Source organism: Watersipora subatra, chromosome 8 (assembly GCF_963576615.1).
Source record: "Watersipora subatra chromosome 8, tzWatSuba1.1, whole genome shotgun sequence".
NCBI lineage: Eukaryota > Metazoa > Bryozoa > Gymnolaemata > Cheilostomatida > Watersiporidae > Watersipora > Watersipora subatra.
Genome location: NC_088715.1, coordinates 26472224 through 26497843, shown reverse-complemented (window position 1 = coordinate 26497843; position 25620 = coordinate 26472224). Strand labels below are relative to the sequence as shown.

The 25620-nt window shown below is 37.9% G+C and overlaps 10 non-coding genes across 10 annotated transcripts; all 10 read left to right on the top strand.

Annotated features, from left to right (window-relative positions):
• The first annotated feature begins 8855 nt into the window (after positions 1-8855).
• Positions 8856-8929, top strand: Trnan-guu (transfer RNA asparagine (anticodon GUU)). Its single transcript has one exon. It is a non-coding gene; the product is annotated as a tRNA-Asn (tRNA).
• Positions 8930-9183: 254 nt separating this feature from the next.
• On the top strand, positions 9184-9257 carry Trnan-guu (transfer RNA asparagine (anticodon GUU)). Its single transcript has one exon. It is a non-coding gene; the product is annotated as a tRNA-Asn (tRNA).
• Positions 9258-10820: 1563 nt separating this feature from the next.
• Positions 10821-10894, top strand: Trnan-guu (transfer RNA asparagine (anticodon GUU)). Its single transcript has one exon. It is a non-coding gene; the product is annotated as a tRNA-Asn (tRNA).
• A 1238-nt stretch (positions 10895-12132) lies between these two features.
• Trnan-guu (transfer RNA asparagine (anticodon GUU)) lies at positions 12133-12206 on the top strand. The gene has a single exon. It is a non-coding gene; the product is annotated as a tRNA-Asn (tRNA).
• Positions 12207-13771: 1565 nt separating this feature from the next.
• On the top strand, positions 13772-13845 carry Trnan-guu (transfer RNA asparagine (anticodon GUU)). Its single transcript has one exon. It is a non-coding gene; the product is annotated as a tRNA-Asn (tRNA).
• Positions 13846-17377: 3532 nt separating this feature from the next.
• Trnan-guu (transfer RNA asparagine (anticodon GUU)) lies at positions 17378-17451 on the top strand. The gene has a single exon. It is a non-coding gene; the product is annotated as a tRNA-Asn (tRNA).
• Positions 17452-19016: 1565 nt separating this feature from the next.
• Trnan-guu (transfer RNA asparagine (anticodon GUU)) lies at positions 19017-19090 on the top strand. Its single transcript has one exon. It is a non-coding gene; the product is annotated as a tRNA-Asn (tRNA).
• Positions 19091-19344: 254 nt separating this feature from the next.
• Trnan-guu (transfer RNA asparagine (anticodon GUU)) lies at positions 19345-19418 on the top strand. Its single transcript has one exon. It is a non-coding gene; the product is annotated as a tRNA-Asn (tRNA).
• A 1563-nt stretch (positions 19419-20981) lies between these two features.
• On the top strand, positions 20982-21055 carry Trnan-guu (transfer RNA asparagine (anticodon GUU)). Its single transcript has one exon. It is a non-coding gene; the product is annotated as a tRNA-Asn (tRNA).
• A 1565-nt stretch (positions 21056-22620) lies between these two features.
• On the top strand, positions 22621-22694 carry Trnan-guu (transfer RNA asparagine (anticodon GUU)). Its single transcript has one exon. It is a non-coding gene; the product is annotated as a tRNA-Asn (tRNA).
• The last annotated feature ends 2926 nt before the right edge of the window (positions 22695-25620 follow it).

Here is a 25620-nt window from a genome sequence, read left to right as displayed (position 1 = left end):
TTTCTCTGTGGTGCAATCGGTTATCGCGTTCGGCTGTTAACCGAAAGGTTGGTGGTTCAAGCCCACCCAAGGACAAGCATTTATAAATTTTGACACAATCAAATTCGAAACTTAAAAATGATTTTTTGTCTTGCTCGTTTCACAAGTTTGATATTTTGACATGTTTTTTTTGTGACACATTCTGGCAGCGCGTTCGTTTGGTAACCGAACAGTTGGTAGTTCAATTTCTGTCATAGACGGTTGTTTTTAATTTTAATACACACAATTTTAAAAACCAGCAAATGATTAGGTGTCATGCTCGTTTCACAGATTAAAAAACCTCATATGTTGTCTCTGTGGTGCAATCGGTTAGCGCGTTCGGCTGTTAACCGAAAAGTTGGTGGTTCAAGCCCACCCAGGGACGAGCATTTATAAATTTAGACACAATCAAATTCGAAACTTGAAAATGAATTTTTGTCTTGCTTGTTTCACAAGTTTGATATTTTGAAATGTTTTTTTTGTGACACATTCTGGCAGCACGTTCGGTTGGTCACTAAACAGTTGTTGGTTCAATTTCTCGCATAGACGGTTGTTTTTAATTTTAATACACACAATTTTAAAAACCAGCAAATGATTAGGTGTCATGCTCGTTTCACAGATTAAAAAACCTGTTATGTTGTCTCTGTGGTGCAATCGGTTAGCGCGTTCGGCTGTTAACCGAAAGGTTTGTGGTTCGAGCCTACTCAGGGACGAGCATTTATAAATTTTGACACAATCAAATTCGAAACTTGAAAATGAATTTTTGTCTTGCTCGTTTCACAGGTTACATATTCTGACATGTTTTCTTTGTGGCACATTCTGGTAGCGCGTTCGGATGTTCACCAAACAGTTGTTTGTTCAATTTCTCGCATAGACGATTGTTTTTAATTTTAATTCACACAATTTTAAAAACCAGCAAATGATTAGGTGTCATGCTCGTTTCACAGATTAAAAAACCTGTTATGTTGTCTCTGTGGTGCAATCGGTTAGTGCGTTCGGCTGTTAACCGAAAGGTTGGTGGTTCAAGCCCGCCCAGGGACGAGCATTTATAAATTTAGACACAATCAAATTCGAAACTTAAAAATGAATTTTTGTCTTGCTCGTTTCACAGGTTTGATATTTTGACATGTTTTCTTTTTGACACATTCTGGCAGCACGTTCGTTTGGTGACCAACCAGTTTGTATTCCAATTTTTGCCATAGATGATCGTTTTTAATTTTAGTAAGCGCAGTATTAAAAACCAGAAAATAATTAGGTGTCATGCTCGTTTCACAGATTAAAAAACCTGTTATATTGTTTCTGTGGTGCAATTGGTTAGCGCGTTCGGCTGTTAACCAAAAGGTTGGTTGTTCAAGCCCACCCAGAGACGAGCCTTTGTAAATTTTGACACAATTAATTTCGAAACTTGAAAATGTTTTTTTGGTTTTGCTCGTTTCAAAGGTTAGATATTTTGACATGTTTTCTTTGTGGCACATTCTGGTAGCACGTTCGGTTGGTCACTAAACAGTTGTTGGTTCAATTTCTCGCATAGACGATTGTTTTTAATTTTAATACACACAAATTTAAAAACCAGCAAATGATTAGGTGTCATGCTCGTTTCACAGATTAAAAAACCTGTTATGTTGTTTCTGTGGCGCAATTGGTTAGCGCGTTCGGCTGTTAACCGAAAGGTTGGTGGTTCAAGCCAACCCAGGGACGAGCATTTATAAATTTTGACACAATCAACTTCGAAACTTGAAAATGATTTTTGTTTTGCTCGTTTCACAGGTTAGATATTTTGACATGTTTTCTTTGTGGCACATTCTGGTAGCACGTTCGGTTGGTCACTAAACAGTTGTTGGTTCAATTTCTCGCATAGACGATTGTTTTTAATTTTAATACACACAATTTTAAAAACCAGCAAATGATTAGGTGTCATGCTCGTTTCACAGATTAAAAAACCTGTTATTTTGTCTCTGTGGTGCAATCGGTTAGCGCGTTCGGCTGTTAACCGAAAGGTTGGTGGTTCAAGCCCACCCAGGGACGAGCATTTATAAATTTTGACACAATCAAATTCGAAACTTGAAAATGAATTTTTGTCTTGCTCGTTTCACAGGTTAGATATTCTGACATGTTTTCTTTGTGGCATAATCTTGTAGCATGTTCCTTTGGTAACCGAACAGTTTGTAGTTCAATTTCTGTCAAAGACGATGGTTTTTAATTTTAATACGCGCAGTATTAAAAACTAGCAAACGATTAGGTGTCATGCTCGTTTCACAGATTAAAAAGCCTGTTATGTTGTCTCTGCGGTACAATCGGTTAGTGCGTTTGGCTGTTAACTGAAAGGTTGGTGGTTCAAGCCCACCCAGAGACGAGCATTTATAAATTTTGACACAATCAAATTCAAAACTTGAAAATGAATTTTTGTCTTGCTCGTTTCACAGGTTAGATATTCTGACAGTTTTTCTTTGTGGCACATTCTGGTAGCACGTTCGGTTGGTCACCAAACAGTTGTTGGTTCAATTTCTCGCATAGACGGTTGTTTTTAATTTTAATACACACCATTTTAAAAACAAGCAAATGATTAGGTGTCATGCTCGTTTCACAGATTAAAAAACCTCATATGTTGTCTCTGCGGCGCAATCGGTTAGCGCGTTCGGCTGTTAACCGAAAGGTTGGTGGTTCAAGCCCACCCAGAGACGAGCCTTTGTAAATTTTGACACAATCAATTTCGAAACTTGAAAATGATTTTTTGTTTTGCTCGTTTCACAGGTTAGATATTTTGACATGTTTTCTTTGTGGCACATTCCGGTAGCACGTTCGGTTGGTCACTAAACAGTTGTTGGTTCAATTTCTCGCATAGACGATTGTTTTTAAGTTTAATACAAACAATTTTAAAAACCAGCAAATGATTAGGTGTCATGCTCATTTCACAGATTAAAAAACTGTTATGCTGTCACTGTGGCGCAATCGGTTAGTGCGTTTGGCTGTTAACCGGAAGGTTGGTGGTTCAAGCCCACCCAGGGACGAGCACTTATAAATTTTGACACAATCAAATTCGAAACTTGAAAATGAATTTTTGTCCTGCTCGTTTCACAGGTTAGATATATTGACATGTTTTTTTTGTTGCACATTCTGGTAGCGCGCTCGGTTGGTCACCAAACAGTTGTTGGTTCAATTTTTTCCATAGACTATTGTTTTAAATTTTAATACACACAGTATTAAAAACATACAAATGTTTAGGTGTCATGCTCGTTTCACAGATTAAAAAGCCTGTTATGTTGTCTCTGTGGCGCAATCGGTTAGTGCGTTCGGCTGTTAACCGAAAGGTTGGTGGTTCAAGCCCACCCAGAGACGAGCCATTATAAATTTTGACACAATCAAATCCGAAACTTGAAAATGAAATTTTGTCCTGCTCGTTTCACAAGTTAGATATTTTGACATGTTTTCTTTGTGGCACATTCTGGTAGCACGTTCGGTTGGTCACCAAACAGTTGGTAGTTCAATTACTCGCATAGACGATTGTTTTTAATTTTAATACACACAGTATTAAAAACAAGCAAATGATGAGGTGTTATGCTCGTTTCACAGATTAAAAAGCCTGTTATGTTGTCTCTGTGGTGCAATCGGTTAGCGCATTCGGCTGTTAACCGAAAAGTTGGTGGTTCAAGCCCACCCAGGGACGAGCACTTATAAATTTTGACACAATCAAATTCGAAACTTGAAAATGAATTTTTGTCCTGCTCGTTTCACAAGTTAGATATTTTGACATGTTTTCTTTGTGGCACATTCTGGCAGCGCGTTCGTTTGGTAACCAAACAGTTAGTAGTTCAATTTCGGCCATAGATGATTCTTTTTAATTTTGCTAAGCACAGTATCAAAAACCAGCAAATAAGTAGTTGTCATCTTCGTTTCACAGATTAAAAAGCCTGTTATGTTGTCACGGTGGTGCAATCAGTTAGCGCGTTCGGCTGTTAACCGAAAAGTTAGTGGTTCAAGCCTACCCAGGGATGAGCACTTATAAATTTTGACACAATCAAATTCGAAACTTGAAAATGAATTTTTGTCTTGCTCGTTTCACAAGTTAGATATTTTGACATGTTTTCTTTGTGGCACATTCTGGCAGCACGTTCGCTTGGTAACCAAACAGTTAGTAGTTCAATTTCTGCCATAGATGATTCTTTTTAATTTTGCTAAGCACAGTATCAAAAACCAGCAAATAAGTAGTTGTCATCTTCGTTTCACAGATTAAAAAGCCTGATATGTTTTCTCTGTGGTGCAATCGGTTATCGCGTTCGGCTGTTAACCGAAAGGTTGGTGGTTCAAGCCCACCCAGGGACGAGCATTTATAAATTTTGACACAATCAAATTCGAAACTTAAAAATGATTTTTTGTCTTGCTCGTTTCACAAGTTTGATATTTTGACATGTTTTTTTTGTGACACATTCTGGCAGCGCGTTCGTTTGGTAACCGAACAGTTGGTAGTTCAATTTCTGTCATAGACGGTTGTTTTTAATTTTAATACACACAATTTTAAAAACCAGCAAATGATTAGGTGTCATGCTCGTTTCACAGATTAAAAAACCTCATATGTTGTCTCTGTGGCGCAATCGGTTAGCGCGTTCGGCTGTTAACCGAAAAGTTGGTGGTTCAAGCCCACCCAGGGACGAGCATTTATAAATTTTGACACAATCAAATTCGAAACTTGAAAATGAATTTTTGTCTTGCTCGTTTCACAGGTTAGATATTCTGACATGTTTTCTTTGTGGCACAATCTTGTAGCATGTTCCTTTGGTAACCGAACAGTTTGCAGTTCAATTTCTGTCAAAGACGATGGTTTTTAATTTTAATACGCGCAGTATTAAAAACCAGCAAATGATGAGGTGTCATGCTCGTTTCACAGATTAAATAACCTGTTATGTTGTCTCTGTGGTGCAATCGGTTAGCGCGTTCGGCTGTTAACCGAAAGGTTGGTGGTTCAAGCCCACCCAGGGACGAGCATTTATAAATTTTGACACAATCAAATTCGAAACTTGAAAATGAATTTTTGTCTTGCTTGTTTCACAAGTTTGATATTTTGAAATGTTTTTTTTGTGACACATTCTGGCAGCACGTTCGGTTGGTCACTAAACAGTTGTTGGTTCAATTTCTCGCATAGACGGTTGTTTTTAATTTTAATACACACAATTTTAAAAACCAGCAAATGATTAGGTGTCATGCTCGTTTCACAGATTAAAAAACCTGTTATGTTGTCTCTGTGGTGCAATCGGTTAGCGCGTTCGGCTGTTAACCGAAAGGTTTGTGGTTCGAGCCTACTCAGGGACGAGCATTTATAAATTTTGACACAATCAAATTCGAAACTTGAAAATGAATTTTTGTCTTGCTCGTTTCACAGGTTACATATTCTGACATGTTTTCTTTGTGGCACATTCTGGTAGCGCGTTCGGATGTTCACCAAACAGTTGTTTGTTCAATTTCTCGCATAGACGATTGTTTTTAATTTTAATTCACACAATTTTAAAAACCAGCAAATGATTAGGTGTCATGCTCGTTTCACAGATTAAAAAACCTGTTATGTTGTCTCTGTGGTGCAATCGGTTAGTGCGTTCGGCTGTTAACCGAAAGGTTGGTGGTTCAAGCCCGCCCAGGGACGAGCATTTATAAATTTAGACACAATCAAATTCGAAACTTAAAAATGAATTTTTGTCTTGCTCGTTTCACAGGTTTGATATTTTGACATGTTTTCTTTTTGACACATTCTGGCAGCACGTTCGTTTGGTGACCAACCAGTTTGTATTCCAATTTTTGCCATAGATGATCGTTTTTAATTTTAGTAAGCGCAGTATTAAAAACCAGAAAATAATTAGGTGTCATGCTCGTTTCACAGATTAAAAAACCTGTTATATTGTTTCTGTGGCGCAATTGGTTAGCGCGTTCGGCTGTTAACCAAAAGGTTGGTTGTTCAAGCCCACCCAGAGACGAGCCTTTGTAAATTTTGACACAATTAATTTCGAAACTTGAAAATGTTTTTTTGGTTTTGCTCGTTTCACAGGTTAGATATTTTGACATGTTTTCTTTGTGGCACATTCTGGTAGCACGTTCGGTTGGTCACTAAACAGTTGTTGGTTCAATTTCTCGCATAGACGATTGTTTTTAATTTTAATACACACAAATTTAAAAACCAGCAAATGATTAGGTGTCATGCTCGTTTCACAGATTAAAAAACCTGTTATGTTGTTTCTGTGGCGCAATTGGTTAGCGCGTTCGGCTGTTAACCGAAAGGTTGGTGGTTCAAGCCAACCCAGGGACGAGCATTTATAAATTTTGACACAATCAACTTCGAAACTTGAAAATGATTTTTGTTTTGCTCGTTTCACAGGTTAGATATTTTGACATGTTTTCTTTGTGGCACATTCTGGTAGCACGTTCGGTTGGTCACTAAACAGTTGTTGGTTCAATTTCTCGCATAGACGATTGTTTTTAATTTTAATACACACAATTTTAAAAACCAGCAAATGATTAGGTGTCATGCTCGTTTCACAGATTAAAAAACCTGTTATTTTGTCTCTGTGGTGCAATCGGTTAGCGCGTTCGGCTGTTAACCGAAAGGTTGGTGGTTCAAGCCCACCCAGGGACGAGCATTTATAAATTTTGACACAATCAAATTCGAAACTTGAAAATGAATTTTTGTCTTGCTCGTTTCACAGGTTAGATATTCTGACATGTTTTCTTTGTGGCATAATCTTGTAGCATGTTCCTTTGGTAACCGAACAGTTTGTAGTTCAATTTCTGTCAAAGACGATGGTTTTTAATTTTAATACGCGCAGTATTAAAAACTAGCAAACGATTAGGTGTCATGCTCGTTTCACAGATTAAAAAGCCTGTTATGTTGTCTCTGCGGTACAATCGGTTAGTGCGTTTGGCTGTTAACTGAAAGGTTGGTGGTTCAAGCCCACCCAGAGACGAGCATTTATAAATTTTGACACAATCAAATTCAAAACTTGAAAATGAATTTTTGTCTTGCTCGTTTCACAGGTTAGATATTCTGACAGTTTTTCTTTGTGGCACATTCTGGTAGCACGTTCGGTTGGTCACCAAACAGTTGTTAGTTCAATTTCTCGCATAGACGGTTGTTTTTAATTTTAATACACACCATTTTAAAAACAAGCAAATGATTAGGTGTCATGCTCGTTTCACAGATTAAAAAACCTCATATGTTGTCTCTGCGGCGCAATCGGTTAGCGCGTTCGGCTGTTAACCGAAAGGTTGGTGGTTCAAGCCCACCCAGAGACGAGCCATTATAAATTTTGACACAATCAAATCCGAAACTTGAAAATGAAATTTTGTCCTGCTCGTTTCACAAGTTAGATATTTTGACATGTTTTCTTTGTGGCACATTCTGGTAGCACGTTCGGTTGGTCACCAAACAGTTGGTAGTTCAATTACTCGCATAGACGATTGTTTTTAATTTTAATACACACAGTATTAAAAACAAGCAAATGATGAGGTGTTATGCTCGTTTCACAGATTAAAAAGCCTGTTATGTTGTCTCTGTGGTGCAATCGGTTAGCGCATTCGGCTGTTAACCGAAAAGTTGGTGGTTCAAGCCCACCCAGGGACGAGCACTTATAAATTTTGACACAATCAAATTCGAAACTTGAAAATGAATTTTTGTCCTGCTCGTTTCACAAGTTAGATATTTTGACATGTTTTCTTTGTGGCACATTCTGGCAGCGCGTTCGTTTGGTAACCAAACAGTTAGTAGTTCAATTTCTGCCATAGATGATTCTTTTTAATTTTGCTAAGCACAGTATCAAAAACCAGCAAATAAGTAGTTGTCATCTTCGTTTCACAGATTAAAAAGCCTGTTATGTTGTCACTGTGGTGCAATCAGTTAGCGCGTTCGGCTGTTAACCGAAAAGTTAGTGGTTCAAGCCTACCCAGGGATGAGCACTTATAAATTTTGACACAATCAAATTCGAAACTTGAAAATGAATTTTTGTCTTGCTCGTTTCACAAGTTAGATATTTTGACATGTTTTCTTTGTGGCACATTCTGGCAGCACGTTCGCTTGGTAACCAAACAGTTGGTAGTTCATTTTCTGCCATAGATGATTGTTTTTAATTTTAGTAAGCGCAGTATTAAAAACCAGCAAATAATTAGGTGTCATCTTCGTTTCACAGATTAAAAAGCCTGTTATGTTTTCTCTGTGGTGCAATCGGTTATCGCATTCGGCTGTTAACCGAAAGGTTGGTGGTTCAAGCCCACCCAGGGACGAGTCCTTATAAATTTTGAACCAATCAAATTCGAAACTTGAAAATGAATTTTTGTTTTGCTCGTTTCACAGGTTAGATATTTTGACACGTTTACTTTGTGGCACATTCTGGTAGCGCATTCGGTTGGTCACTAAACAGTTGTTGGTTCAATTTCTCGCATAGATGATTGTTTTTAATTTTAATACACACAATTTTAAAAACCAGCACATGATTAGGTGTCATGCTCGTTTCACAGATTAAAAAACCTGTTATGTTGTCTCTGTGGTGCAATCGGTTAGCGCTTTCGGCTGTTAACCGAAAGGTTGGTGGTTCAAGGCCACCCAGGGACGAGCATTTATAAATTTTAACACAATCAACTTCGAAACTTGAAAATGAATTTTTTTCTTGCTCGTTTCACAGGTTAGATATTCTGACATGTTTTCTTTGTGGCACAATCATGTAGCATGTTCCTTTGGTAACCGACCAGTTTTAGTTCAATTTCTGTCAAAAACGATGGTTTTTAATTTTAATACGCGCAGTATTAAAAACATGCAAATGATTAGGTGTCATGCTCGTTTCACCGATTAAAAAACCTGTTATGTTGTCTCTGTGGCGCAATCGGTTAGCGCGTTCGGCTGTTAACCGAAAGGTTGGTGGTTCAAGCCCACCCAGGGATGAGCACTTATAAATTTTGACACAATCAATTTCGAAACTTGAATATGAATTTTTGTCTTTCTCGTTTCACAAGTTAGATATTTTGACATGTTTTCTTTGTGGCACAATCTGGCAGCGCGTTTGTTTGGTAACCAAACAGTTGGTAGTTCAATTTCTGCCATAGATGATTGTTTCTAATTTTAGTAAGCGTAGTATTAAAAACCAGCAAATGATGAGGTGTCATGCTCTTTTCACAGATTAAAAAACCTGTTATGTTGTCTCTGTGGCGCAATCGGTTAGCGCGTTCGGCTGTTAACCGAAAGGTTGGTGGTTCAAGCCCACCCAGGGACGAGCATTTATAAATTTTGACACAATCATATTCGAAACTTAAAAATGAATTTGTGTCTTGCTCGTTTCACAGGTTTGATATTTTGACATGTTTTTTTTGTGACACATTCTGGCAGCGCGTTCGTTTGGTAACCAACCAGTTGGTATTTCAAATTTTGCCATAGATGATTGTTTTTAATTTTAGTAAGCGCAGTATTAAAAACATGCAAATGATTAGGTGTCATGCTCGTTTCACAGATTAAAAAACCTGTTATATTGTCTCTGTGGTGCAATCGGTTAGAGCATTCGGCTGTTTACCGAAAGGTTGGTGGTTGAAGCCCACCCAGGGACGAGCACTTATAAATTTTGACACAATCAAATTCGAAACTTGAAAATGAATTTTTGTTTTCTCGTTTCACAAGTTAGATATTTTGACATGTTTTCTTTGTGGCACATTCTGGCAACGCGTTCTTTTGGTAACCAAACAGTTGGCAGTTCAATTTCTGCCATAGACGATTGTTTCTAATTTCAGTAAGCGTAGTATTAAAAAGCAGCAAATAGTTAGGTGTCATCTTCGTTTCACAGATTAAAAAGCCTGTTATGTTGTCTCTGTGGTGCAATCGGTTAGCGCGTTCGGCTGTTAACCGAAAGGTTGGTGGTTCAAGCCCACCCAGGGACGAGCATTTATAAAGTTTGACACAATCAAATTCGAAACTTAAAAATGAATTTTTGTCTTGCTCGTTTCACAGGTTAGATATATTGACATGTTTTTTTGTGGCACATTCTGGTAGCGCGCTCGGTTGGTCACCAAACAGTTGTTGGTTCAATTTTTTCCATAGACTATTGTTTTAAATTTTAATACACACAGTATTAAAAACATACAAATGTTTAGGTGTCATGCTCGTTTCACAGATTAAAAAGCCTGTTATGTTGTCTCTGTGGTGCAATCGGTTAGCGCGTTCGGCTGTTAACCGAAAGGTTGGTGGTTCAAGCCCACCCAGAGACGAGCCTTTGTAAATTTTGACACAATCAATTTCGAAACTTGAAAATGATTTTTTGTTTTGCTCGTTTCACAGGTTAGATATTTTGACATGTTTTCTTTGTGGCACATTCCGGTAGCACGTTCGGTTGGTCACTAAACAGTTGTTGGTTCAATTTCTCGCATAGACGATTGTTTTTAAGTTTAATACACACAATTTTAAAAACCAGCAAATGATTAGGTGTCATGCTCATTTCACAGATTAAAAAACTGTTATGCTGTCACTGTGGCGCAATCGGTTAGTGCGTTCGGCTGTTAACCGGAAGGTTGGTGGTTCAAGCCCACCCAGGGACGAGCACTTATAAATTTTGACACAATCAAATTCGAAACTTGAAAATGAATTTTTGTCCTGCTCGTTTCACAGGTTAGATATATTGACATGTTTTTTTTGTTGCACATTCTGGTAGCGCGCTCGGTTGGTCACCAAACAGTTGTTGGTTCAATTTTTTCCATAGACTATTGTTTTAAATTTTAATACACACAGTATTAAAAACATACAAATGTTTAGGTGTCATGCTCGTTTCACAGATTAAAAAGCCTGTTATGTTGTCTCTGTGGCGCAATCGGTTAGCGCGTTCGGCTGTTAACCGAAAGGTTGGTGGTTCAAGCCCACCCAGAGACGAGCCATTATAAATTTTGACACAATCAAATCCGAAACTTGAAAATGAAATTTTGTCCTGCTCGTTTCACAAGTTAGATATTTTGACATGTTTTCTTTGTGGCACATTCTGGTAGCACGTTCGGTTGGTCACCAAACAGTTGGTAGTTCAATTACTCGCATAGACGATTGTTTTTAATTTTAATACACACAGTATTAAAAACAAGCAAATGATGAGGTGTTATGCTCGTTTCACAGATTAAAAAGCCTGTTATGTTGTCTCTGTGGTGCAATCGGTTAGCGCATTCGGCTGTTAACCGAAAAGTTGGTGGTTCAAGCCCACCCAGGGACGAGCACTTATAAATTTTGACACAATCAAATTCGAAACTTGAAAATGAATTTTTGTCCTGCTCGTTTCACAAGTTAGATATTTTGACATGTTTTCTTTGTGGCACATTCTGGCAGCGCGTTCGTTTGGTAACCAAACAGTTAGTAGTTCAATTTCTGCCATAGATGATTCTTTTTAATTTTGCTGAGCACAGTATCAAAAACCAGCAAATAAGTAGTTGTCATCTTCGTTTCACAGATTAAAAGGCCTGTTATGTTGTCACTGTGGTGCAATCAGTTAGCGCGTTCGGCTGTTAACCGAAAAGTTAGTGGTTCAAGCCTACCCAGGGATGAGCACTTATAAATTTTCACACAATCAAATTCGAAACTTGAAAATGAATTTTTGTCTTGCTCGTTTCACAAGTTAGATATTTTGACATGTTTTCTTTGTGGCACATTCTGGCAGCACGTTCGCTTGGTAACCAAACAGTTGGTAGTTCATTTTCTGCCATAGATGATTGTTTTTAATTTTAGTAAGCGCAGTATTAAAAACCAGCAAATAATTAGGTGTCATCTTCGTTTCACAGATTAAAAAGCCTGATATGTTTTCTCTGTGGTGCAATCGGTTATCGCATTCGGCTGTTAACCGAAAGGTTGGTGGTTCAAGCCCACCCAGGGACGAGTCCTTGTAAATTTTGAACCAATCAAATTCGAAACTTGAAAATAAATTTTTGTTTTGCTCGTTTCACAGGTTAGATATTTTGACACGTTTACTTTGTGGCACATTCTGGTAGCGCATTCGGTTGGTCACTAAACAGTTGTTGGTTCAATTTCTCGCATAGACGATTGTTTTTAATTTTAATACACACAATTTTAAAAACCAGCACATGATTAGGTGTCATGCTCGTTTCACAGATTAAAAAGCCTGTTATGTTGTCTCTGTGGCGCAATCGGTTAGCGCGTTCGGCTGTTAACCGAAAGGTTGGTGGTTCAAGCCCACCCAGAGACGAGCCATTATAAATTTTGACACAATCAAATCCGAAACTTGAAAATGAAATTTTGTCCTGCTCGTTTCACAAGTTAGATATTTTGACATGTTTTCTTTGTGGCACATTCTGGTAGCACGTTCGGTTGGTCACCAAACAGTTGGTAGTTCAATTACTCGCATAGACGATTGTTTTTAATTTTAATACACACAGTATTAAAAACAAGCAAATGATGAGGTGTTATGCTCGTTTCACAGATTAAAAAGCCTGTTATGTTGTCTCTGTGGTGCAATCGGTTAGCGCATTCGGCTGTTAACCGAAAAGTTGGTGGTTCAAGCCCACCCAGGGACGAGCACTTATAAATTTTGACACAATCAAATTCGAAACTTGAAAATGAATTTTTGTCCTGCTCGTTTCACAAGTTAGATATTTTGACATGTTTTCTTTGTGGCACATTCTGGCAGCGCGTTCGTTTGGTAACCAAACAGTTAGTAGTTCAATTTCTGCCATAGATGATTCTTTTTAATTTTGCTAAGCACAGTATCAAAAACCAGCAAATAAGTAGTTGTCATCTTCGTTTCACAGATTAAAAGGCCTGTTATGTTGTCACTGTGGTGCAATCAGTTAGCGCGTTCGGCTGTTAACCGAAAAGTTAGTGGTTCAAGCCTACCCAGGGATGAGCACTTATAAATTTTCACACAATCAAATTCGAAACTTGAAAATGAATTTTTGTCTTGCTCGTTTCACAAGTTAGATATTTTGACATGTTTTCTTTGTGGCACATTCTGGCAGCACGTTCGCTTGGTAACCAAACAGTTGGTAGTTCATTTTCTGCCATAGATGATTGTTTTTAATTTTAGTAAGCGCAGTATTAAAAACCAGCAAATAATTAGGTGTCATCTTCGTTTCACAGATTAAAAAGCCTGATATGTTTTCTCTGTGGTGCAATCGGTTATCGCATTCGGCTGTTAACCGAAAGGTTGGTGGTTCAAGCCCACCCAGGGACGAGTCCTTGTAAATTTTGAACCAATCAAATTCGAAACTTGAAAATAAATTTTTGTTTTGCTCGTTTCACAGGTTAGATATTTTGACACGTTTACTTTGTGGCACATTCTGGTAGCGCATTCGGTTGGTCACTAAACAGTTGTTGGTTCAATTTCTCGCATAGACGATTGTTTTTAATTTTAATACACACAATTTTAAAAACCAGCACATGATTAGGTGTCATGCTCGTTTCACAGATTAAAAAACCTGTTATGTTGTCTCTGTGGTGCAATCGGTTAGCGCTTTCGGCTGTTAACCGAAAGGTTGGTGGTTCAAGGCCACCCAGGGATGAGCATTTATAAATTTTAACACAATCAACTTCGAAACTTGAAAATGAATTTTTGTCTTGCTCGTTTCACAGGTTAGATATTCTGACATGTTTTCTTTGTGGCACAATCATGTAGCATGTTCCTATGGTAACCGACCAGTTTTAGTTCAATTTCTGTCAAAAACGATGGTTTTTAATTTTAATACGCGCAGTATTAAAAACATGCAAATGATTAGGTGTCATGCTCGCTTCACCGATTAAAAAACCTGTTATGTTGTCTCTGTGGCGCAATTGGTTAGCGCGTTCGGCTGTTAACCGAAAGGTTGGTGGTTCAAGCCCACCCAGGGATGAGCACTTATAAATTTTGACACAATCAATTTCGAAACTTGAATATGTATTTTTGTCTTGCTCGTTTCACAAGTTAGATATTTTGACATGTTTTCTTTGTGGCACAATCTGGCAGCGCGTTTGTTTGGTAACCAAACAGTTCGTAGTTCAATTTCTGCCATAGATGATTGTTTCTAATTTTAGTAAGCGTAGTATTAAAAACCAGCAAATGATGAGGTGTCATGCTCTTTTCACAGATTAAAAAACCTGTTATGTTGTCTCTGTGGTGCAATCGGTTAGATGGTTCGGCTGTTAACCGAAAGGTTGGTGGTTCAAGCCCACCCAGGGACGAGCATTTATAAATTTTGACACAATCATATTCGAAACTTAAAAATGAATTTGTGTCTTGCTCGTTTCACAGGTTTGATATTTTGACATGTTTTTTTTGTGACACATTCTGGCAGCGCGTTCGTTTGGTAACCAACCAGTTGGTATTTCAAATTTTGCCATAGATGATTGTTTTTAATTTTAGTAAGCGCAGTATTAAAAACATGCAAATGATTAGGTGTCATGCTCGTTTCACAGATTAAAAAACCTGTTATATTGTCTCTGTGGTGCAATCGGTTAGAGCATTCGGCTGTTTACCGAAAGGTTGGTGGTTGAAGCCCACCCAGGGACGAGCACTTATAAATTTTGACACAATCAAATTCGAAACTTGAAAATGAATTTTTGTTTTCTCGTTTCACAAGTTAGATATTTTGACATGTTTTCTTTGTGGCACATTCTGGCAACGCGTTCTTTTGGTAACCAAACAGTTGGCAGTTCAATTTCTGCCATAGACGATTGTTTCTAATTTTAGTAAGCGTAGTATTAAAAAGCAGCAAATAGTTAGGTGTCATCTTCGTTTCACAGATTAAAAAGCCTGTTATGTTGTCTCTGTGGTGCAATCGGTTAGCGCGTTCGGCTGTTAACCGAAAGGTTGGTGGTTCAAGCCTACCCAGGGACGAGCATTTATAAAGTTTGACACAATCAAATTCGAAACTTAAAAATGAATTTTTGTCTTGCTCGTTTCACAGGTTAGATATATTGACATGTTTTTTTTGTGGCACATTCTGGTAGCGCGCTCGGTTGGTCACCAAACAGTTGTTGGTTCAATTTTTTCCATAGACTATTGTTTTAAATTTTAATACACACAGTATTAAAAACATACAAATGTTTAGGTGTCATGCTCGTTTCACAGATTAAAAAGCCTGTTATGTTGTCTCTGTGGCGCAATCGGTTAGGGCGTTCGGCTGTTAACCGAAAGGTTGGTGGTTCAAGCCCACCCAGAGACGAGCCTTTGTAAATTTTGACACAATCAATTTCGAAACTTGAAAATGATTTTTTGTTTTGCTTGTTTCACAGGTTAGATATTCTGACATGTTATTTTTGTGGCACATTCTTGTAGCATGTTCCTTTGGTAACCGAACAGTTGTTACTTCAATTTCTGCCAATGACCATTGTTTGTAATTTTAAATCCCACAGTATTAAAAACCAGCAAATGATTAGGTGTCATGCTCGTTTCACAGATTAAAAAGCCTGTTATGTGGTCTCTGTGGCGCAATCGGTTAGCGCGTTTGGCTGTTAACCGAAAGGTTGGTGGTTCAAGCCCACCTAGGGACGAGCCTTTGAAAATTTTGACACAAACAATTTCGAAACTTGAAAATGGTTTTTTGGTTTTGCTCGTTTCACAGGTTAGATATTTTGTCATGTTTTCTTTGTGGCACATTCTGGTAGCGCCTTCGGTTCGTCACCAAACAGTTGTTTGTTCAATTTCTCGCATAGACGATTGTTTTTAATTTTAATACACACAATTTTAAAAACATGCAAATGATTAGGTGTCATGCTCGTTTCACAGATTAAAAAACCTGTTATGTTTTCTCTGTGGTGCAATCGGTTAGCGCGTTCGGCTGTTAACCGAAAGGTTGGTGGTTCAAGCCTACCCAGGGACGAGCATTTATAAATTTTGACACAATCAAATTCGAAACTTGAAAATGAATTTTTGTCTTGCTCGTTTCACAGGTTAGATATTCTGACATGTTTTCTTTGTGGCATAACGTTGTAGCATGTTCCTTTGGTAACCGAACAGTTTTCAGTTCAATTTCTGTCAAAGACGATTGTTTTTAATTTTAATACACACAATTTTAAAAACCAGCAAATGATTAGGTGTCTTGCTCGTTTCACAAATTAAAAAACCTGTTATGTTGTCTCTGTGGCGCAATCGGTAAGCGCGTTCGGCTGTTAACCAAAAGGTTGGTGGTTCAAGCCCACCCAGGGACGAGCATTTATAAATTTTGACACAATCAAATTCGAAACTTGAAAATGAATTTTTGTCCTGCTCGTTTCACAAGTTAGATATTTTGACATGTTTTCTTTGTGGCACATTCTGGCAGCCCGTTCGTTTGGTAACCAAACAGTTGGTAGTTCAATTTCTGCCATAGACGATTGTTTTTAATTTTGGTAAGCACAGTATTAAAAACCAGCAAATAAGTAGTTGTCATCTTCGTTTCACAGATTAAAAAGCCTGTTATGTTGTCTCTGTGGTGCAATCGGTTATTGCATTTGGCTGTTAACCGAAAAGTTGGTGGTTCAAGCCCACCTAGGGACGAGCACTTATAAATTTTCACACAATCAAATTCGAAACTTGAAAATGAATTTTTGTCTTGCTCGTTTCACAAGTTAGATATTTTGACACGTTTTTTTTTTGGCACATTCTGGCAGAACGTTCGTTTGGTAACCAAACAGTTGGTAGTTCAATTTCTGCCTTAGATGATTGTTTTTAATTTTAGTAAGCGTAGTATTAAAAACCAGCAAATAATTAGGTGTCATGCTCGTTTTACAGATTAAAAAGCCTTTTATGTTGTCTCTGTGGTGCAATCAGTTAGCGCGTTCGGCTGTTAACCGAAAGGTTGGTGGTTCAAGCCCACCCAGAGACGAGCCTTTGTAAATTTTGACACAATCAATTTCGAAACTTGAAAATGAATTTTTGTTTTGCTCGTTTCACAGGTTAGATATTTTGACATGTTTTTTTGTGGCACATTCTGGTAGCATGTTCGGTTGGTCACTAAACAGTTGTTGGTTCAATTTCTCGCATAGACGATTGTTATTAATTTTAATACACACAATTTTAAAAACCAGCACATGATTAGGTGTCATGCTCGTTTCACAGATTAAAAAACCTGTTATGTTGTCTCTGCGGTGCAATCGGTTAGCGCTTTCGGCTGTTAACCGAAAGGTTGGTGGTTCAAGGCCACCCAGGGACGAGCATTTATAAATTTTAACACAATCAACTTCGAAACTTGAAAATGAATTTTTGTCTTGCTCGTTTCACAGGTTAGATATTCTGACATGTTTTCTTTGTGGCACAATCATGTAGCATGTTCCTTTGGTAACCGACCAGTTTTAGTTCAATTTCTGTCAAAGACGATGGTTTTTAATTTTAATACGCGCAGTATTAAAAACATGCAAAAGATTAGGTGTCATGCTCGTTTCACCGATTAAAAAACCTGTTATGTTGTCTCTGTGGCGCAATCGGTTAGCGCGTTCGGCTGTTAACCGAAAGGTTGGTGGTTCAAGCCCACCCAGGGATGAGCACTTATAAATTTTGACACAATCAATTTCGAAACTTGAATATGAATTTTTGTCTTGCTCGTTTCACAAGTTAGATATTTTGACATGTTTTCTTTGTGGCACAATCTGGCAGCGCGTTTGTTTGGTAACCAAACAGTTGGTAGTTCAATTTCTGCCATAGATGATTGTTTCTAATTTTAGTAAGCGTAGTATTAAAAACCAGCAAATGATGAGGTGTCATGCTCTTTTCACAGATTAAAAAACCTGTTATGTTGTCTCTGTGGCGCAATCGGTTAGTGCGTTCGGCTGTTAACCGAAAGGTTGGTGGTTCAAGCCCACCCAGAGACGAGCCATTATAAATTTTGACACAATCAAATCCGAAACTTGAAAATGAAATTTTGTCCTGCTCGTTTCACAAGTTAGATATTTTGACATGTTTTCTTTGTGGCACATTCTGGTAGCACGTTCGGTTGGTCACCAAACAGTTGGTAGTTCAATTACTCGCATAGACGATTGTTTTTAATTTTAATACACACAGTATTAAAAACAAGCAAATGATGAGGTGTTATGCTCGTTTCACAGATTAAAAAGCCTGTTATGTTGTCTCTGTGGTGCAATCGGTTAGCGCATTCGGCTGTTAACCGAAAAGTTGGTGGTTCAAGCCCACCCAGGGACGAGCACTTATAAATTTTGACACAATCAAATTCGAAACTTGAAAATGAATTTTTGTCCTGCTCGTTTCACAAGTTAGATATTTTGACATGTTCTCTTTGTGGCACATTCTGGCAGCACGTTCGCTTGGTAACCAAACAGTTGGTAGTTCATTTTCTGCCATAGATGATTGTTTTTAATTTTAGTAAGCGCAGTATTAAAAACCAGCAAATAATTAGGTGTCATCTTCGTTTCACAGATTAAAAAGCCTGATATGTTTTCTCTGTGGTGCAATCGGTTATCGCATTCGGCTGTTAACCGAAAGGTTGGTGGTTCAAGCCCACCCAGGGACGAGTCCTTATAAATTTTGAACCAATCAAATTCGAAACTTGAAAATGAATTTTTGTTTTGCTCGTTTCACAGGTTAGATATTTTGACACGTTTACTTTGTGGCACATTCTGGTAGCGCATTCGGTTGGTCACTAAACAGTTGTTGGTTCAATTTCTCGCATAGATGATTGTTTTTAATTTTAATACACACAATTTTAAAAACCAGCACATGATTAGGTGTCATGCTCGTTTCACAGATTAAAAAACCTGTTATGTTGTCTCTGTGGTGCAATCGGTTAGCGCTTTCGGCTGTTAACCGAAAGGTTGGTGGTTCAAGGCCACCCAGGGACGAGCATTTATAAATTTTAACACAATCAACTTCGAAACTTGAAAATGAATTTTTTTCTTGCTCGTTTCACAGGTTAGATATTCTGACATGTTTTCTTTATGGCACAATCATGTAGCATGTTCCTTTGGTAACCGACCAGTTTTAGTTCAATTTCTGTCAAAAACGATGGTTTTTAATTTTAATACGCGCAGTATTAAAAACATGCAAATGATTAGGTGTCATGCTCGTTTCACCGATTAAAAAACCTGTTATGTTGTCTCTGTGGCGCAATCGGTTAGCGCGTTCGGCTGTTAACCGAAAGGTTGGTGGTTCAAGCCCACCCAGGGATGAGCACTTATAAATTTTGACACAATCAATTTCGAAACTTGAATATGAATTTTTGTCTTTCTCGTTTCACAAGTTAGATATTTTGACATGTTTTCTTTGTGGCACAATCTGGCAGCGCGTTTGTTTGGTAACCAAACAGTTGGTAGTTCAATTTCTGCCATAGATGATTGTTTCTAATTTTAGTAAGCGTAGTATTAAAAACCAGCAAATGATGAGGTGTCATGCTCTTTTCACAGATTAAAAAACCTGTTATGTTGTCTCTGTGGCGCAATCGGTTAGCGCGTTCGGCTGTTAACCGAAAGGTTGGTGGTTCAAGCCCACCCAGGGACGAGCATTTATAAATTTTGACACAATCATATTCGAAACTTAAAAATGAATTTGTGTCTTGCTCGTTTCACAGGTTTGATATTTTGACATGTTTTTTTTGTGACACATTCTGGCAGCGCGTTCGTTTGGTAACCAACCAGTTGGTATTTCAAATTTTGCCATAGATGATTGTTTTTAATTTTAGTAAGCGCAGTATTAAAAACATGCAAATGATTAGGTGTCATGCTCGTTTCACAGATTAAAAAACCTGTTATATTGTCTCTGTGGTGCAATCGGTTAGAGCATTCGGCTGTTTACCGAAAGGTTGGTGGTTGAAGCCCACCCAGGGACGAGCACTTATAAATTTTGACACAATCAAATTCGAAACTTGAAAATGAATTTTTGTTTTCTCGTTTCACAAGTTAGATATTTTGACATGTTTTCTTTGTGGCACATTCTGGCAACGCGTTCTTTTGGTAACCAAACAGTTGGCAGTTCAATTTCTGCCATAGACGATTGTTTCTAATTTCAGTAAGCGTAGTATTAAAAAGCAGCAAATAGTTAGGTGTCATCTTCGTTTCACAGATTAAAAAGCCTGTTATGTTGTCTCTGTGGTGCAATCGGTTAGCGCGTTCGGCTGTTAACCGAAAGGTTGGTGGTTCAAGCCCACCCAGGGACGAGCATTTATAAAGTTTGACACAATCAAATTCGAAACTTAAAAATGAATTTTTGTCTTGCTCGTTTCACAGGTTAGATATATTGACATGTTTTTTTGTGGCACATTCTGGTAGCGCGCTCGGTTGGTCACCAAACAGTTGTTGGTTCAATTTTTTCCATAGACTATTGTTTTAAATTTTAATACACACAGTATTAAAAACATACAAATGTTTAGGTGTCATGCTCGTTTCACAGATTAAAAAGCCTGTTATGTTGTCTCTGTGGTGCAATCGGTTAGCGCGTTCGGCTGTTAACCGAAAGGTTGGTGGTTCAAGCCCACCCAGAGACGAGCCTTTGTAAATTTTGACACAATCAATTTCGAAACTTGAAAATGATTTTTTGTTTTGCTCGTTTCACAGGTTAGATATTTTGACATGTTTTCTTTGTGGCACATTCCGGTAGCACGTTCGGTTGGTCACTAAACAGTTGTTGGTTCAATTTCTCGCATAGACGATTGTTTTTAAGTTTAATACACACAATTTTAAAAACCAGCAAATGATTAGGTGTCATGCTCATTTCACAGATTAAAAAACTGTTATGCTGTCACTGTGGCGCAATCGGTTAGTGCGTTCGGCTGTTAACCGGAAGGTTGGTGGTTCAAGCCCACCCAGGGACGAGCACTTATAAATTTTGACACAATCAAATTCGAAACTTGAAAATGAATTTTTGTCCTGCTCGTTTCACAGGTTAGATATATTGACATGTTTTTTTTGTTGCACATTCTGGTAGCGCGCTCGGTTGGTCACCAAACAGTTGTTGGTTCAATTTTTTCCATAGACTATTGTTTTAAATTTTAATACACACAGTATTAAAAACATACAAATGTTTAGGTGTCATGCTCGTTTCACAGATTAAAAAGCCTGTTATGTTGTCTCTGTGGCGCAATCGGTTAGCGCGTTCGGCTGTTAACCGAAAGGTTGGTGGTTCAAGCCCACCCAGAGACGAGCCATTATAAATTTTGACACAATCAAATCCGAAACTTGAAAATGAAATTTTGTCCTGCTCGTTTCACAAGTTAGATATTTTGACATGTTTTCTTTGTGGCACATTCTGGTAGCACGTTCGGTTGGTCACCAAACAGTTGGTAGTTCAATTACTCGCATAGACGATTGTTTTTAATTTTAATACACACAGTATTAAAAACAAGCAAATGATGAGGTGTTATGCTCGTTTCACAGATTAAAAAGCCTGTTATGTTGTCTCTGTGGTGCAATCGGTTAGCGCATTCGGCTGTTAACCGAAAAGTTGGTGGTTCAAGCCCACCCAGGGACGAGCACTTATAAATTTTGACACAATCAAATTCGAAACTTGAAAATGAATTTTTGTCCTGCTCGTTTCACAAGTTAGATATTTTGACATGTTTTCTTTGTGGCACATTCTGGCAGCGCGTTCGTTTGGTAACCAAACAGTTAGTAGTTCAATTTCTGCCATAGATGATTCTTTTTAATTTTGCTAAGCACAGTATCAAAAACCAGCAAATAAGTAGTTGTCATCTTCGTTTCACAGATTAAAAAGCCTGTTATGTTGTCACTGTGGTGCAATCAGTTAGCGCGTTCGGCTGTTAACCGAAAAGTTAGTGGTTCAAGCCTACCCAGGGATGAGCACTTATAAATTTTCACACAATCAAATTCGAAACTTGAAAATGAATTTTTGTCTTGCTCGTTTCACAAGTTAGATATTTTGACATGTTTTCTTTGTGGCACATTCTGGCAGCACGTTCGCTTGGTAACCAAACAGTTGGTAGTTCATTTTCTGCCATAGATGATTGTTTTTAATTTTAGTAAGCGCAGTATTAAAAACCAGCAAATAATTAGGTGTCATCTTCGTTTCACAGATTAAAAAGCCTGATATGTTTTCTCTGTGGTGCAATCGGTTATCGCATTCGGCTGTTAACCGAAAGGTTGGTGGTTCAAGCCCACCCAGGGACGAGTCCTTGTAAATTTTGAACCAATCAAATTCGAAACTTGAAAATAAATTTTTGTTTTGCTCGTTTCACAGGTTAGATATTTTGACACGTTTACTTTGTGGCACATTCTGGTAGCGCATTCGGTTGGTCACTAAACAGTTGTTGGTTCAATTTCTCGCATAGACGATTGTTTTTAATTTTAATACACACAATTTTAAAAACCAGCACATGATTAGGTGTCATGCTCGTTTCACAGATTAAAAAACCTGTTATGTTGTCTCTGTGGTGCAATCGGTTAGCGCTTTCGGCTGTTAACCGAAAGGTTGGTGGTTCAAGGCCACCCAGGGATGAGCATTTATAAATTTTAACACAATCAACTTCGAAACTTGAAAATGAATTTTTGTCTTGCTCGTTTCACAGGTTAGATATTCTGACATGTTTTCTTTGTGGCACAATCATGTAGCATGTTCCTATGGTAACCGACCAGTTTTAGTTCAATTTCTGTCAAAAACGATGGTTTTTAATTTTAATACGCGCAGTATTAAAAACATGCAAATGATTAGGTGTCATGCTCGCTTCACCGATTAAAAAACCTGTTATGTTGTCTCTGTGGCGCAATTGGTTAGCGCGTTCGGCTGTTAACCGAAAGGTTGGTGGTTCAAGCCCACCCAGGGATGAGCACTTATAAATTTTGACACAATCAATTTCGAAACTTGAATATGTATTTTTGTCTTGCTCGTTTCACAAGTTAGATATTTTGACATGTTTTCTTTGTGGCACAATCTGGCAGCGCGTTTGTTTGGTAACCAAACAGTTCGTAGTTCAATTTCTGCCATAGATGATTGTTTCTAATTTTAGTAAGCGTAGTATTAAAAACCAGCAAATGATGAGGTGTCATGCTCTTTTCACAGATTAAAAAACCTGTTATGTTGTCTCTGTGGTGCAATCGGTTAGATGGTTCGGCTGTTAACCGAAAGGTTGGTGGTTCAAGCCCACCCAGGGACGAGCATTTATAAATTTTGACACAATCATATTCGAAACTTAAAAATGAATTTGTGTCTTGCTCGTTTCACAGGTTTGATATTTTGACATGTTTTTTTTGTGACACATTCTGGCAGCGCGTTCGTTTGGTAACCAACCAGTTGGTATTTCAAATTTTGCCATAGATGATTGTTTTTAATTTTAGTAAGCGCAGTATTAAAAACATGCAAATGATTAGGTGTCATGCTCGTTTCACAGATTAAAAAACCTGTTATATTGTCTCTGTGGTGCAATCGGTTAGAGCATTCGGCTGTTTACCGAAAGGTTGGTGGTTGAAGCCCACCCAGGGACGAGCACTTATAAATTTTGACACAATCAAATTCGAAACTTGAAAATGAATTTTTGTTTTCTCGTTTCACAAGTTAGATATTTTGACATGTTTTCTTTGTGGCACATTCTGGCAACGCGTTCTTTTGGTAACCAAACAGTTGGCAGTTCAATTTCTGCCATAGACGATTGTTTCTAATTTTAGTAAGCGTAGTATTAAAAAGCAGCAAATAGTTAGGTGTCATCTTCGTTTCACAGATTAAAAAGCCTGTTATGTTGTCTCTGTGGTGCAATCGGTTAGCGCGTTCGGCTGTTAACCGAAAGGTTGGTGGTTCAAGCCTACCCAGGGACGAGCATTTATAAAGTTTGACACAATCAAATTCGAAACTTAAAAATGAATTTTTGTCTTGCTCGTTTCACAGGTTAGATATATTGACATGTTTTTTTTGTGGCACATTCTGGTAGCGCGCTCGGTTGGTCACCAAACAGTTGTTGGTTCAATTTTTTCCATAGACTATTGTTTTAAATTTTAATACACACAGTATTAAAAACATACAAATGTTTAGGTGTCATGCTCGTTTCACAGATTAAAAAGCCTGTTATGTTGTCTCTGTGGCGCAATCGGTTAGGGCGTTCGGCTGTTAACCGAAAGGTTGGTGGTTCAAGCCCACCCAGAGACGAGCCTTTGTAAATTTTGACACAATCAATTTCGAAACTTGAAAATGATTTTTTGTTTTGCTTGTTTCACAGGTTAGATATTCTGACATGTTATTTTTGTGGCACATTCTTGTAGCATGTTCCTTTGGTAACCGAACAGTTGTTACTTCAATTTCTGCCAATGACCATTGTTTGTAATTTTAAATCCCACAGTATTAAAAACCAGCAAATGATTAGGTGTCATGCTCGTTTCACAGATTAAAAAGCCTGTTATGTGGTCTCTGTGGCGCAATCGGTTAGCGCGTTTGGCTGTTAACCGAAAGGTTGGTGGTTCAAGCCCACCTAGGGACGAGCCTTTGAAAATTTTGACACAAACAATTTCGAAACTTGAAAATGGTTTTTTGGTTTTGCTCGTTTCACAGGTTAGATATTTTGTCATGTTTTCTTTGTGGCACATTCTGGTAGCGCCTTCGGTTCGTCACCAAACAGTTGTTTGTTCAATTTCTCGCATAGACGATTGTTTTTAATTTTAATACACACAATTTTAAAAACATGCAAATGATTAGGTGTCATGCTCGTTTCACAGATTAAAAAACCTGTTATGTTTTCTCTGTGGTGCAATCGGTTAGCGCGTTCGGCTGTTAACCGAAAGGTTGGTGGTTCAAGCCTACCCAGGGACGAGCATTTATAAATTTTGACACAATCAAATTCGAAACTTGAAAATGAATTTTTGTCTTGCTCGTTTCACAGGTTAGATATTCTGACATGTTTTCTTTGTGGCATAACGTTGTAGCATGTTCCTTTGGTAACCGAACAGTTTTCAGTTCAATTTCTGTCAAAGACGATTGTTTTTAATTTTAATACACACAATTTTAAAAACCAGCAAATGATTAGGTGTCTTGCTCGTTTCACAAATTAAAAAACCTGTTATGTTGTCTCTGTGGCGCAATCGGTAAGCGCGTTCGGCTGTTAACCAAAAGGTTGGTGGTTCAAGCCCACCCAGGGACGAGCATTTATAAATTTTGACACAATCAAATTCGAAACTTGAAAATGAATTTTTGTCCTGCTCGTTTCACAAGTTAGATATTTTGACATGTTTTCTTTGTGGCACATTCTGGCAGCCCGTTCGTTTGGTAACCAAACAGTTGGTAGTTCAATTTCTGCCATAGACGATTGTTTTTAATTTTGGTAAGCACAGTATTAAAAACCAGCAAATAAGTAGTTGTCATCTTCGTTTCACAGATTAAAAAGCCTGTTATGTTGTCTCTGTGGTGCAATCGGTTATTGCATTTGGCTGTTAACCGAAAAGTTGGTGGTTCAAGCCCACCTAGGGACGAGCACTTATAAATTTTCACACAATCAAATTCGAAACTTGAAAATGAATTTTTGTCTTGCTCGTTTCACAAGTTAGATATTTTGACACGTTTTTTTTTTGGCACATTCTGGCAGAACGTTCGTTTGGTAACCAAACAGTTGGTAGTTCAATTTCTGCCTTAGATGATTGTTTTTAATTTTAGTAAGCGTAGTATTAAAAACCAGCAAATAATTAGGTGTCATGCTCGTTTTACAGATTAAAAAGCCTTTTATGTTGTCTCTGTGGTGCAATCAGTTAGCGCGTTCGGCTGTTAACCGAAAGGT